We start from the raw sequence: 14,542 nt of genomic DNA, 5'->3' as shown, positions 1-14,542 counted from the left end.
CTACAAATCGAAGTCAAACCAATAAATGCACGGACATCTTTCTATGTGGAAGGTACTGGTGTGTCTAAAATTGCTTGAATGCGATCTTGTGTCATTGTACGGCCCTCCTTAGATAGAAGGTAACCTAAGTAGGTTACCTTCGGTCTACAATATTGCAATTTCTTCCGTGATACTTTATGGTTGTGTGTAGTAAGAAAAGAAAGTAAAGACAAAGTACATTTTTCACACTGCTCAGGCGTATCAGCTGCCAACAAGATGTCATCGACATATTGTATGAGAGCCACTCCTTCAGACAAAGTAAAGGAATCAAGTTGTCGTTTTAAGGCTTGACTATAAATACTCGGACTCTCAGTGTACCCTTGAGGAACTCTACAAAATCTGCGTGATCGATTATTTAAAGTGAAACCAAACAAATATCGACCATCAGGTTGAATAGGAATCGAAAAGAAAGAATTCTTCAAATCAATTACAGAAAATGAAGTTGCTGTTGGAGGGACCAAGGTAAGCAATGTCGTTATGTCAGAAACCACAGGGTACTGCGGTACTACAATCTTGTTAACTTCTCTCAAATCAATGATGAATCTGTAAATCTTAGTGTCAGTATCTTTTTTCAAAATTGGAAGAATCGGACTATTGCAAACATTGTAAGGAACTTCTTCCACAACCCCCACTTTAATCAAATCATGTACAATGCGTATAAGTGCTTCTTCTCCTTCTCGAGAAATTTTATACTGAGGCAGTCTTGGCAGTGAAGCACACTCCTTGACACTAATATGCACTGGCGGAATAGCCATTTGGCCTACATCGGTGTCTGAAGTAGCCCACAAAGTACTAGGGAGTGAAGCTAATGCAACGTCCTCTTTAACAATACAAGATCTCTCAATCACAGGGTAGTTGTCATTCAAAATAACTCATACTCCTTCCGGAGAACATCGTATCGTAGCCATGAAATATTTGAGCATATCAAGACCCACAATATTATCTGGTGTGTTTGGAGAGAGCAAAAACGGACATGGAGCAGTAAACTTATCAACATGGAATGCAAGCGGTTGTGACAGTGGGCTAAGGGAAGGTGTTCCATCAAAACCTATCGATGTAATAGTTAAGCCAGACAGGGGAGCCCTAGGTACCAAGTGTTTAGACAAGGCGCTACGAGTAGCTCCTGTATCAACAAGAAACTGATCAGCAGAACCCAAAACGTGCTGTAACATAGGGACCCCTCTGATCTACTGGAACTTCAACTGATTCCTTACCCCATCCTAGGCAATTCTATACATAAGCAGAATCTTGAAAATCAGACCGCACATAGTCGGACATTTGATATTGGTTCCTTCTATCAAAAGTGTTAACCCCATCTTGTCCACGTGTATTAGCATCAAACCTAGCACGATCATTCGTGCTTCTTCTAGGCCCTGGATATCCAGAACGATTTCTTATTCATCCTCGACCACGTGGACACTGCTAAACATGCAGTACTGGACAATCAGACAGCCAATGTCCAAATTTCTTGCAGTACACACACTGGTCAGTAGACAAATTTTAACGAGTATAGGAAGGAAAGGACGAACCATAAGATCCACGTCCACCTCTATCATTAACTCTAGAAGGCGGGCCACAAGCCTGAGCCAACAAAACCTTTGTTTTCAATTCTTTAGAATTGTTATCCTCATTACTTTTAGCTTCTAATTCTTGTCGTTCATAGTACTGAGCCATAGTTAGGAGAGAAACTGGAGAAGAGGTAGTCCATGAACTTTCACTGGCCTTTAGGCGACTAGCTATTCCAGGCAAAAGGTTTGCGACATATTTATCGACAAACAGATGCCTACCCGTGTCATCTGTCAATAACTGGCCACTAAAATCATGGAATGCTTCTTCAAAGCATGTGAAGAAGTCAGAAACTGATTCATCTACCATTTGCTTGCAAGACGCTAACACTGTCCAATCTATCTTTTTAGGTGGGATGATCATCTTTAACTTAACTAATATAGCTGCCGGAAGATTTAAAATGAACTGTCATGGTTTCTGTGCAGGTTCTCTGTCTTCATCTAACTGCTCTAAATCTTTCCACAAAGCTCCAAATGTAGCTCGATCATAAACTTTACGCACAGTTCTCCGCATATCAGGGGGTAATATTGGTCCAAAAAACAGATCAATATCAGGCAAAGTCATAGTACAAGAGCTAATAGCTCCCTCAACTTCCTCATAAAAGGCAGCTGGATTCTTTTGCGGATCAGGTAATGCAGTTTTAAGGGCCATAACATCTGCTCCATTCCAAGGAGTGTAGACCCAATTATAAATAAAATATCCCTTTGCATCTGTAGAAGTCTTATCATCGCTTGTACCCGTTCCTTTAGGAGGAACGTATAAAGGTGCGGCCTCCCGCATGGGTTCCACATTAATTACAACATTCTGATCTGTTTCAGGAGTAGAAGTTCGTGCCATACTGATCTGGGATGTTTGTACAGCTGTGTCTGAGGCGTTTTTCTCTTCTCGCAAACGGGCTGCTTCAACACGCAGTTTAACCAAGCATCTGATTGTGTGAGCCACCTGAGAGAAGACAAAAAGTTCTTCACGTAGTTGTTTACAATCATTTGCTACATCACGGGCTCCATTTCTATAGAATGTTTCCTGAACCGTTCAATAACCTCTGCGGCAAAGGTATCGGTATAATATATTTGCTCTCTTTCCTACCAATCTTTTATACTATTTAAAAGTTCAGAAACAGTGGCAGCACTACGAATGGCTTTGCGCGCAGCAGATCTAATGTGAGACGCACACCCAGCAGATAACATTGAGCGAGTTTCTCGAGCTTTGTCCTGGTCTGTAGGAGAGTCCTCATCTGACTCATAAGGAGCAGAAGGAAGAGCATACGGAGGGGGACAACGATCTAATAAAAGAAAATCATCTTGGGGTTTATTAAGAATAGGATAAAGAGGTCTATGAACAGCGTATTGGCCATTTACCTGTAAATGACGCTCCCTATCTTCCCTCTCTTTAATGTCTTTAATTTCCCTATTTTTCATTTCCAATGCTTTAGCATGAATGGTCTTATGTTGTTCTTTTTCAATTAAGGCCTGCTCACGCTTAATTCGCTCACGTACTTCTTTCTCCCACATTCGCACACAGTCAAACAAATCTTGCCTAGCCTTTTTCTTAAACATCTGTTGTTCCACATACTGAATCTTTCGCAAATCAAATGACCCATGCATAGGCCAACGCAACTCAGGATCTTTACTAGAATATTTGTTCCATAACGTGCTGTACATTATGGAAGAAATACCATACTTAATATACATGTCCTTATTAGGCATCCCCTCCGGGTGGGGCCGATTGTGCTTCATCGAGTCTCAAACTGGTACTTCTACAAAAACAACACATCCTACGAAGTGTGCTGGAAACAGGCATGCCAAAAAAGTGCAGAATATGCAGTATTATAATCAAAGTAGCGCTTAAGGTACTCTTTGTACTTTGTGCCATTCAAACAAATTCACATAGCGAAAAATCTCCTCACTACCTGCCTATATAAACTGCAATTCATATATACCTTTCAAACAAATACTAATATTTGGCAATCCTTCATACAAAAAGTCGCGGTAAGTGTTACTAAACTACCTTACCAATCCAAGGCATCAAAAACCAACAGCAAGTGCCGCAGAACGACTCTTACAATCAAATGGTGTCCAGGTTCCAACTGCCAAGTTCTGAAATCGACCAAATGGTCACTGCATGGCGAATCAACAGAAGAGATCTCAGTCGAGGACCGGCACCACCTGGATGGTCAGATCAGAAAGAAAGGAAAAACGCTGTGGTTGCCAAGACTCAGGCCTCCTCATGCAGCGATCGTGTCCAAAGTGAGATTCCAATCCTTCGTCTCTACCACTCCTTCGGGCAGCCGAGTCACCGATGAGCCCCACATTGGAAGTACCTATTTGTGGTGGTGAGCCTCAGCAAGGTCTACCAGTGCAAGGGATTCACCCTTCTCTGCACAGAGTCCTCAGACCAATAGGAAGAAGTTGGCACAGAAACTGGAATAGAAAAACAAGATTTATTAAACCTCATGAGGTGGAACTACATTCACACAACACCCTTCGGTAATGTATGAAGTAGCACACTGAATGGAAGGAGCTTGGTCCTTTTATACCCACACCGGGGCTCAAATGAAGACGGTACAAGTACAAAATGCTAGTTTTAGGTACATATAAGGTCATACAGAAAATGCACAGTCAACAAGTGGGAGGAGCTAACAGTTGCTAATTCTGGTGAACACATCCTGACAGTTACAAAGCTTACAGCAGCTGCATGGACAGTTGCAAGCTCAACTGAGCATGTGCGAAGGTGGAAGATTCTAAATATAGTTTATCTTTATCTGATTTCAAGAGCAGTTATAAGAAAGGTAGGACAGAGCACATGGCAAACATGCTAGCACATGGCAAACAAAATGGCTGACAGAAATACAAAATGGATTCCACAAAACAGACGAGATAGTCTCTAAATGCAGAATGGCTTCTGCTAATGCTAACCTAATTTGCTGACAAATGACAACAGTAGAAGTGGACACAGACTCACAGTGTGATTCCAGACAAGCATGACTATTACCTGGACTTTTGCAGGACTGACACAGTAGTCTACAAGAAGTTAAGGGACTGCATATATTGTGCACATTTGACTGTACCACTGCTTGTCTCCATGCCTGTGTCATTCTGCAAGTGCATAGATAGTGACTAAGTTCCTAGAGTGCTAGTAGTTGACAGCACGATAAGTTTATAAGCACTTATGTTTCAGCAGTGTGATTAGATGAGGACATGCTTCTGTCAGGATGATTGTAGGAGTGGACACAAACTCACAGTGTTATTCCAGACAAGCATGATTATTATCTGGACTTTTGCAGGACTGACTATGTAGTCTGCAAGGGGTTAAGGGATGCATATATTGTGCACATTTGACTGTAACACTGCTTGTCTCAATGCCTGAGTCATTCTGCAAGTGCATAGACAGTGAATGGGTTCCTAGAGTGCTAGTAGTTGAGAGCAGGACACGTTTATAATCACTTATGTTTCAGTAGAGTGATTATATACGGACATGCTTCTGTCAGGATGATTGTAGGAGTGGACAGAACTGCTTTAGAGCCATAGAACAGGCCAGCAGAGCTGCTTTATAACCAGAGAACCAGATCAGCAGAGCCGTTGTAGAGCCAGAGACTCAGGGCAGCAGCGCTGCTGTAGAGCCGGAGAACCAGGTCAGCAGAGCTGCTTTAGAGCAATAGAACCAGGTCAGCAGAGCTGCTGTAAAACCAGAGAAACCAGGTAAGCAGAGCTGCTTTAGAGCCAGAGAACCAGGTCAGCAGAGCTGTTGTAGAGCCAGAGAACCGGGTCAGCAGAGCTGCTGTAGAGCCAGAGAAACCAGGTCAGCAGAGCTACTTTAGAGAGAGAGAACCAGGTCAGCAGAACTGCTTCAGAGCCAGAGAACCAGGTCAACAGAGCTGCTTTAGAGCCAGAGAATCAGGTCAGCAGAGCTGCTCTAGAGGCAGGGAACCAGGTCAGCAGACCTACTGTAGAGGGAGAGAACCAGGTCAACAGAGCTGCTTTAGAGGCAGAGAACCAGGGCAGCAGAGCTGCTCTAGAGCCAGAGAAACCAGATCAGCAGAGCTGCTTTAGAGCCATAGAACCAGGTCAGCAGAGCTGCTCTAGAGGCAGAGAACCAGGTCCGCAGAAATGATTTAGAAGGAAAGGACCAGGTCAGCAGAGCTGCTTAGAGCCAGAGAACCAGGTCAGAAGAGCTGCTCTAGAGCCAGAGAACCAGGTCAGCAGAGCTGCTTTAGAGCCACAGAACCAGGTCAGCAGAGCTGCTTTAGAGCAAGAGAACCAGGTCAGCAGAGCTGCTTTAGAGCCAAGGGACCAGGTCAGCAGAGCTGCTCTAGTGCCAGAGAACCAGGTCAGCATAACTGCTTTAGAGCCATAGAACCGGGTCAGCAGAGCTGCTTTAGATCCAGAGAACCAGGTCAGCAAAGCTGTTGTAGAGCCAGAGAACCAAGTCAGCAGAGCTGCTCTAGAGCCTAAGAACTAGGTCAGCAGAGCTGCTCTAGAGCCAGAGAACCAGTTCAGCAAACCTGCTGTAGAGCCAGAGAAACCTGGTTAGCAGAGCTGCTTTAGATGAAGAGAACCAGGGCAGCAGAGCTGTTTTAGAGCCAGAGAACCAGGCCAGCAGAGCTGCTGTAGAGCCAGAGAACCAGGTCAGCAGAGCTGCTTTAGAGCCATAGAACTAGGTCAACAGAGCAGCTTTAGAGCCAGAGAACCAGGTCAGCACAGCTGCTCTAGAGCCTAAGAACCAGGTCAGCAGAGCTGCTCTAGATCCAGAGAACCGGGTCACCAGAGCTGCTGTAGAGCCAGAGAAACCAGGTCAGTAGAGCTGCTTTAGAGGGAGAGAACCAGGTCAGCAGAGCTGCTTTAGAGCCAGAGAACCATGTCAGCTGAACTGCTTTAGAGCCATAGAACCAGGTCAGGAAAGCTGCTTTAGAGCCAGAGAACCATGTCAGCAGAGCTGCTCTTGAGCCAGAGAAACCAGGTCAGCAGAGCTGGTTTAGAGCCAGAGAACCCGGTCAGCAGAGATGCTCTAGCTAATACTGACTGACTGACTGACACTGACTGATTGACACTGAGTGACACTGAGTGACACTGATTGACTGACACTGACTGACACTTATTGACTGACACTGACTGACGGACTGACACTGACTGATTGACACTGAGTGACACTGAGTGACACTGATTGACTGACACTGACTGACACTTATTGACTGACACTGACTGACTGACTGACACTGATTGACTGACACTGAATGACACTGATTGACACTGACTGACTGACACTGACACTGACACTGACTGACACTGACTGACTGACACTGACTGACTACTCTCTACTACTCTACTACTCACTCTCTACTACTCCCTCTCTACTAACTCTCTACTACTCTTTACTACTCACTCTCTACACTCTACTACTCTCTACTACTCACTCCCTACTTCTCACTCTACTTCTCTACTACTTACTTTCTACTACTACTCTTTACTACTATCTCTCTACTACTCACTCTCCACTACTCTCTACTATTCACTCTCTTCTACTCACTCTCTACTATTCTCTTTCTACTTCCCACTCTCTACTACTCACTCCTTACTACTCTCTACTACTCACTCTCTACTACTCTCTACTACTACTCTATACTACTCACTCTCTACTACTCACTACTAATCACTGTACTACTTTCTACTACTCTCTACCACTCGCTCTCTATTACACTACTACTCACTCTCTACCATTTTCTACTACTCTCTTCTACTCACTCTCTACTACTCACTCTACTACTCTCTCTCTACTACTCTTTACTATTCACTCTCTGCTACTCACTCTCTACTACTCGCTTTCTACTGCTCACTCTCTACTACTCACTCTCTACTACTCTCTACTACTCACTCTCTACTGCTCTTTACTATTCACTCTATACTACTCACTCCCTACTACTCGCTTTCTACTGCTCACTCTCTACTACTCACTCTCTACTACTCTCTACTACTCACTCTCTACTACTCTTTACTATTCACTCTATACTACTCACTCCCTACTACTCTCTTCTTCTCTCTCTACTACTCACTCTCTACTACTCCTCTCTAAATTACTCACTCTCTACTACTCTCTACTACTCACTCTACTATTCTCTACCACTCACTCTACTACTCTACTACTCACTCTCTACTACTCTCTCTTTACTACTCACTCTCTTCTACTCTCTCTCTACTACTCACTCTCTACTACTCACTCTCCATTACTCACTCTCTACTACTCGCTCTCTACTACTCGCTCTCTACTACGCACTCTACTACTCACTCTCTACTACTTGACTACTCTCTACTACTCTATCTGCTACTCACTCTCTAAAACTCTCTCTACTACTCACTTTCTACTACACACTAGGGGACGCCTATAACCGGAGACTGTTTGCTGCCGAGGTTTGAGGGCATTTCTGGACCCCTATTTTCTTCAAACAACTTGCGGAACCCGCTTCGCGGGTCCCGCTGCGCTCCAGTGTCACCAGGGAGCAGGACTGTGTATGCGTGGACCGGACCAGGGCTGCGAGCGCGCGGAGCAGGACTTCTAGGACCAGAAGCCTCTGCACACCGCGCCCGCCCACCAACACCTGGCCGCTCTCCCTGTCCACCACGCCCCGCCTGCATCTCTACTAAAGGGCAGAGTGGAGAAACCGCCGTGGGACGCCTATAACCGGAGACTGTTTGCTGCCGAGGTTTGAGGGCATTTCTGGACCCCTATTTTCTTCAAACAACTTGCGGAACCCGCTTCGCGGGTCCCGTTGCGCTCCAGTGTCACCAGGGAGCAGGACTGTGTATGCGTGGACCGGACCAGGGCTGCGAGCGCGCGGAGCAGGACTTCTAGGACCAGAAGCCTCTGCACACCGCGCCCGCCCACCAACACCTGGCCGCTCTCCCTGTCCACCACGCCCCGCCTGCAAACCAACGGTCTATCTACAAAAGGGAAGGCCAGTACCCGCTAGCGGGAGCGTGCGGGAGCGTCCCGGGAGAAGCCCGGGAAAAGGGCGGGACCGTCTGTGGCCGTCCGGGGCCGCAGGAGGCCGGGCTGGGCCACCTTTCTAAAGTTTTCTTCCTATTTGTAAGCTTTTTACTTGGTATTAATTATTAGTTACTTCTAAGTTTGCTAACAAACCAAAGACCTAAGTTACGGTTGAGTCCTTATATTTGGAAGAACAAATTTTGCGAATTTGTTGATTGAACATTGAGGTTGGTGACAATCCCGTTTCTTGCACTTTTAAAAATGACTTTAAGGTCAGGCAAAGAAAGGCAAGTTCAGGTCTCCACCTCCAATGGTACTTTTACTGGGACTATTGATCAATTTTTTAAACGTTCAACTGCTATATTGGAGAAGGAGATCGCCTTAGCTGAAAAACGCCTTTCGCTTGACATTATTACAGGCAAGCGTTCTTCTCTTGGCAAAATTAATGAGGCTGTCTCCCCTGTCCCACTCTCCTTGTTGACCACAGATAGCCATGATGTTAATGCAGAGTCAGTGTTGGCAACTGCTCCCGAGATTTTCACTGTGGAGTTAGTGGGGACAAACCAAGAAAGTGCATATAATACTGTGCACGACAACTTGCCAAATGGTGGGATTATTCATCTAGATCAGTCTAGTGAGAAATCTGGTCTTTCGGACTCACCAAATCTTAATGTTAGCACTGAACAAATGGACTCCCTTTCCCATTCACAACATACACCTACTCACAATCCTGGGAAACGCAAAAGGATAGCCTCACCGGACACAGAAGAACAATCTGAGGGTCTGGGAAACCCTATTTTATCCCTCTCACAGCTACTTAACACTAATGCGGTTGTTCAATTAGAGGAACATAACGCCACAATTAGCATTTCAGAAGGAATATTCTTGGCTAAGATAGAGTTGCTAATCAAATCTTTACTTTTACCGCTATTCGAAAGGACAAGATTATTAAATTCTAAAATGGATTCCTTAGATAAGCTGGTGAAAGACAATATAGCGACTTCCAATAGAATCCTTGCCAGCTTAGCACCCAAAAGATTGACCCCCTCTGTCCCAATCATTCCGAAGCCTACTACCATGGCTAGCAAGGTAGGGGGTAATAATTCTAAAGCGGGACCCCCTATTTCAAAGATCCCGCAGCAAAAAACTGTCCCTGTTCCCAAGAAAGCAACTATTACGGAGAGTTCCTCAAGGCTTAAGCCTATAAAAAATCCCCAGGCTCAGAAAAACCCCATTTCCATTAAGGGTCATGCTCTTAGTTACCAGCCCAACACCAAACCTATCCCAAAGAAACAATGTGTGAACCTCCCTCCGGAGTCAGTGCCTTACACCATCATTTTAACTGGCGTGGCTCCCCTTAGCGATGGTAAGAGGGAAACACACAAGGATCTTTATAATAAGGTCACATTTTGGCTTAACAAAAATCGCCCGCTCCCTCCCAACCTACATCCTGAAATCCTTAATGTAAGGAGGGTGGACTGGGTAGGTTTTGGTAAGAAAGATCTCGAGGGGGATTGCGTGGTCATTAGCTTTAGAGAGCCATGGGTGGCTGAATTTATTAGTAGGGAACCAAGATTCGGAAGAGTTGGGGACGTGCAAACGCTATCGTTGCATTATTTTTATCCAGCTCTATATGCAAATAGACCCCAAACTCCGCTTCATCATTCTAGAAGGGACAGGCCTAGAGGAAGATTTCATTTTGATACCCCGATCTACCCAATGTTTTATCCCCACCTTGCGAATCGGTTTGCCCCGCTATCCGGTCTGGAAGGTGTGGATTGACTTGACAAAGAACCATTAGCCATTGGGCTGTCTGGAGCTGTAGTGAACTACTCCCCAAACAACGTGAGAGCCCCTAGGGAAGAGACTGTTACATGGTCTAGTGAAATAACACACGGGGTGATAGCAAGGGAAACACACTTAAATTGTACACCTAGACCGTTGATTCCTGAAGAGACTGTGAATTTAACTGTCAATATGGAAGAGAAATCAACTCACACCCTCACAGTCTTGTCGTGGAATATAGCGGGATTAAAGGGGAAAAATGTCAGAGGATGATTGGGGTTCCTTTATGGATCTACATGATGTAATTATTTTACAGGAAAGCTGGTCAACTGACGCTATCTATCGGGTTGGCTATCTTAATTACTATAAACCAGCCTGTAAAGGTCCGAAAGGACGTCCTTCGGGAGGTCTGGTTATTTGGATAAGACAATCCTTAGCCTTCATAATAACAGACTTTCCCACCTTAAGTAATGACATTCTAGCCTTGAAACTATCTGGTAAAAACAATCAGGACTTTTTCCTGATTAATATCTACGCAAGAGGGCAACCAGGTGGGTAGCCCGCGAGAGCGGCAGATGAATTAGATTCTTTATTGAACAACATTAGCAGAGACAAATGTGTTATGGTGGCAGGAGATTTTAATTGTTCTTTTGAACCGTTTCCCAACCTTGACAATGGGGGTTATGGGGAAATTGATCAGATTTGGAATATTCCCCACTTATCTATCCCTCCAGTTAAAAAAGTCACTGAGGCTGTTATGCAGTGGTTAGGTCTTTGTCTTGAATGGGATTTGCGTGCAGCGAATGGTAGGACTAAATCAGATTCGATGGGAAAGGTCACATTTGACAATTCCCAGCACTCGAGCCGCATTGACTACTTTTTGATAAGATTAGAGTACTGGAAAATATTGGAGGACATGGAAGTAGTCACAAGACCAGAAAGTGATCATAATCCTCTGGTAATAAAACTATTAATGCATGAGGGTTTTCATATGGATTCTGCAACCAATATCGTTACAGCAGATGCTGGTCTTACGAATGATTGCAGAAGGGTAAGATGGGCTAGGTTCTTAGACAACCCCACCATTATTAATAAGGTTGCTACTGAGGTCTTAGCTGTTACAAACTTGATGGTACCCATATTTTATGAAGGAACCTCACTTGATCAAATTGGGACGATCCATGAGTCTCTGTTTAATAAAATCAAATCTCTTTTTATTGAACCCGTAAAAGGATGGAAAAATGGCCCAGCGCAAAATAGGACCAAATGGTATGACAAAACTTGTCGTATTGCCCATAGCTCCCTGTTAATTGCTATCAAATCCAAATCAACTGTAGAAATAAGGTTAGCAAGGGTTAATTACAGGAAAGTACTAACAGAGGCAAAAACTAAATGGGATGAACAGCGTTGGTTAGACTTATATCAGGCAAGTACCTCAACTAACCAACAAAAATTCTGTGAGGTTGTAAAATGGGGAGGGACAGGTGATCTGCATGCCCCGGTTAACTATGTCCCAGCTGAGCAATGGGTCAAGCATTATGAGGCGCAGTTTAGTGACACGGAACGTATCTCCCTTATTATTAGGGAAGATGCCAGTGTACAGTCTGCGGTGCCCTCACTTGATCACATTGTCTTTACTGAAACGGAAGTTATTTCTGCTCTTAAACAAGTGCAGAATGGTAAAGCTCCAGGTATGGATTGTATCCCTGCGGACCTTTTTAAGTATGACCAAGCGCATTGGGTCCCGTACATAACAACTTTAGCGAATGCGATAGCCAGAGGGACTAGGATCCCCAACTCGTGGAAAGGGGCCGAGATTTTGCCCGTGTACAAAAAAGGGGACAGAACTGATGCGGGAAACTACCGGCCCATCAGTCTTATTGATGCCATACAAAAGGTAATAGCCAGAATGTTGCTAGGGAAAATCCACTCATGGATGACAGAAGCTGATATTCTGTCTCCACTGCAGGCGGGTTTTAGGGCATATATAAGCACAGTTGATCAGACATTAAGATTTGTCATGATCTATTGGAAAACTGTGTTCCTGAGAGGTGGCACGATATTCGCTGCATTTGTGGATCTCAAATCAGCGTTTGATTTGGTCCCCAGAGGGAAGATGTGGGCAGCTCTGAGGAGGATGGGTGTTCCAACCGCACTCCTAGAACTTACCATCAGGATGCATGAGGGAAATTTTGCTAGAGTCAGATGGGGTCGTCAGGGCCAGGTCACAGATTCCTTCCCCGTGACCCGTGGAGTGAGACAGGGCTGTGTCCTGGCCCCCACCCTATTCATACTCTTCATTAACCAAGTGGTTAAGTTCCTCTCAGATACCCCCACTGATGCTCCTTCACTGGGTGGGACTAAATTTCCCCTTTTAATATTCGCAGATGATACTCTTATACTGGCTAAAACACAGAAGGGCTTACAGGTAGCTATAAACAAATTCGTAGACTTCTGTAATGAGAACGATCTAGAAATTAACATCAATAAAACCAAGTTCATGGTCCTGACAAAAAATAAACCACTGCGGGCCATGTTTCAATGAATGGGTCTAGTCTGGAGCAGGTTGAAGTAATGACATATCTTGGTGTCACAATAGATTATAGGTTAAGATGGAAAGAGCAAATCGCGGCGCTTAGTCTGAAATTTGCTCGCCTGTCCGGTTGCTTAGTGAAAGAGCAGCGGTGTTCTTTGACCAAAAGAGTACTGCCCGCTCTCAAAATTTATAGTGCTAAAATTAGCTCAGCCATATTATACGGGGCTGACATTTGGGGTTGTGTGGACTTGGCTGTCCTAGATAGGATTCAGAATAAATTCTTTCGAAATCTAGTCAGTCTCCCGCCCTCAACACCAGTCCTACCACTCTTGATGGATATGGGCTTTCAATCCATCAAACATCAAGCCCTTTATAGGATGGTGGCGTTATGGAGACGCATATGGTCCACCCCGGAACTTGCCATGTTTGCTCAAGAACTACAGGATGTGAGAATGCAACAGGGGGCAGGTGATATACTATGGTTTAAGCTAATTAGGAACACTCTGATTGAAATGGGTCTTCCCTTGCTTTGGTCTGAACCGGGCTCCCATACCTTTCCCACAAAGAAAGATTTTAAACTTCTCTTTTGGTCCACTGTAAAAGAAGAACACGTTGCTCTTTCGGAGAAACCGAACTTGACAGGCCAGTTTTTGCTCCACAAAGCAGTCCCCCATACAGAGACCTATTGGGATGTTATCCTTAAAACATTAGATAGGAAACTATACCACCAGTTTCTTGTAGGTACACTGCCACTAAGGGCTTTTACTAGTGGCTGGCAGAAGTCAGAGTCACCCCTCTGTCCCTGTTGTACCGATTGTAAGGAAACATTAGGTCATTTTCTATTTGTATGCACTGCTTACTGTGAACCACGATACAAATGGCTAAAACCTATATGTACTAGACTTAACACCCGAGTGAGTAGTGAAGCATTGTATATTTTGAGAACTAATACTGCTGAATGGCTATCCATTGGAATGGCCAAATTCCTTGGGTGGGCCTGGTTAATAAGGGTTAAGTCAGTTCGTAGCTCTCCGTCCAGAATAACCTAAATAGTATGTTAGCCCACTATATTATGGGCTGACCAGTATTGATGATCTGCTTTTTTTTTATATATAAATATATATTCTAATGTTTTAAATATTCCCTTGACGTCTTTATACGTACGTTTAATTGAGATTTTTAACTATTTCTCGTTATTTTATTGTTTAGTTTGTTTATAAATACTTATGACTTTGTTAAACTAAATGTATTTTATTTTATGTATTTTTGTTCATATGTATGTCTTTTATGAAGAATAATTCGAAATAAAGACGTTAAAAACTGAACTGAACTGACTACACACTCTCTACTACTTGCTCTCTACTAATCGTTCTCCACTACTCTCTACTACTCACTCTCTACTATTTTCTACTACTCACTCTACTACTCACTCTGTACTACTCTCTACTACTCACTCTCTACTACTCCACTACTCTCTACTACTCACTCCCTACTTTTCACTCTACCTCTCTACTCACTCTCTACTACTCACTCTCTACTATTCTCTTCCTACTACCCACTCTCTACTGCTCTCTTCTACTCACTCTCTCCTACTCTCTACTACTAATCCATACTACTCACTCTCTACTACTCACTGTA

The sequence above is a fragment of the Lissotriton helveticus genome, chromosome 1_1 (genome assembly GCF_964261635.1).
Source record: "Lissotriton helveticus chromosome 1_1, aLisHel1.1, whole genome shotgun sequence".
NCBI lineage: Eukaryota > Metazoa > Chordata > Amphibia > Caudata > Salamandridae > Lissotriton > Lissotriton helveticus.
The sequence above is the reverse complement of the archived record's forward strand: the minus strand, read 5'-3'. Positions refer to the sequence as shown.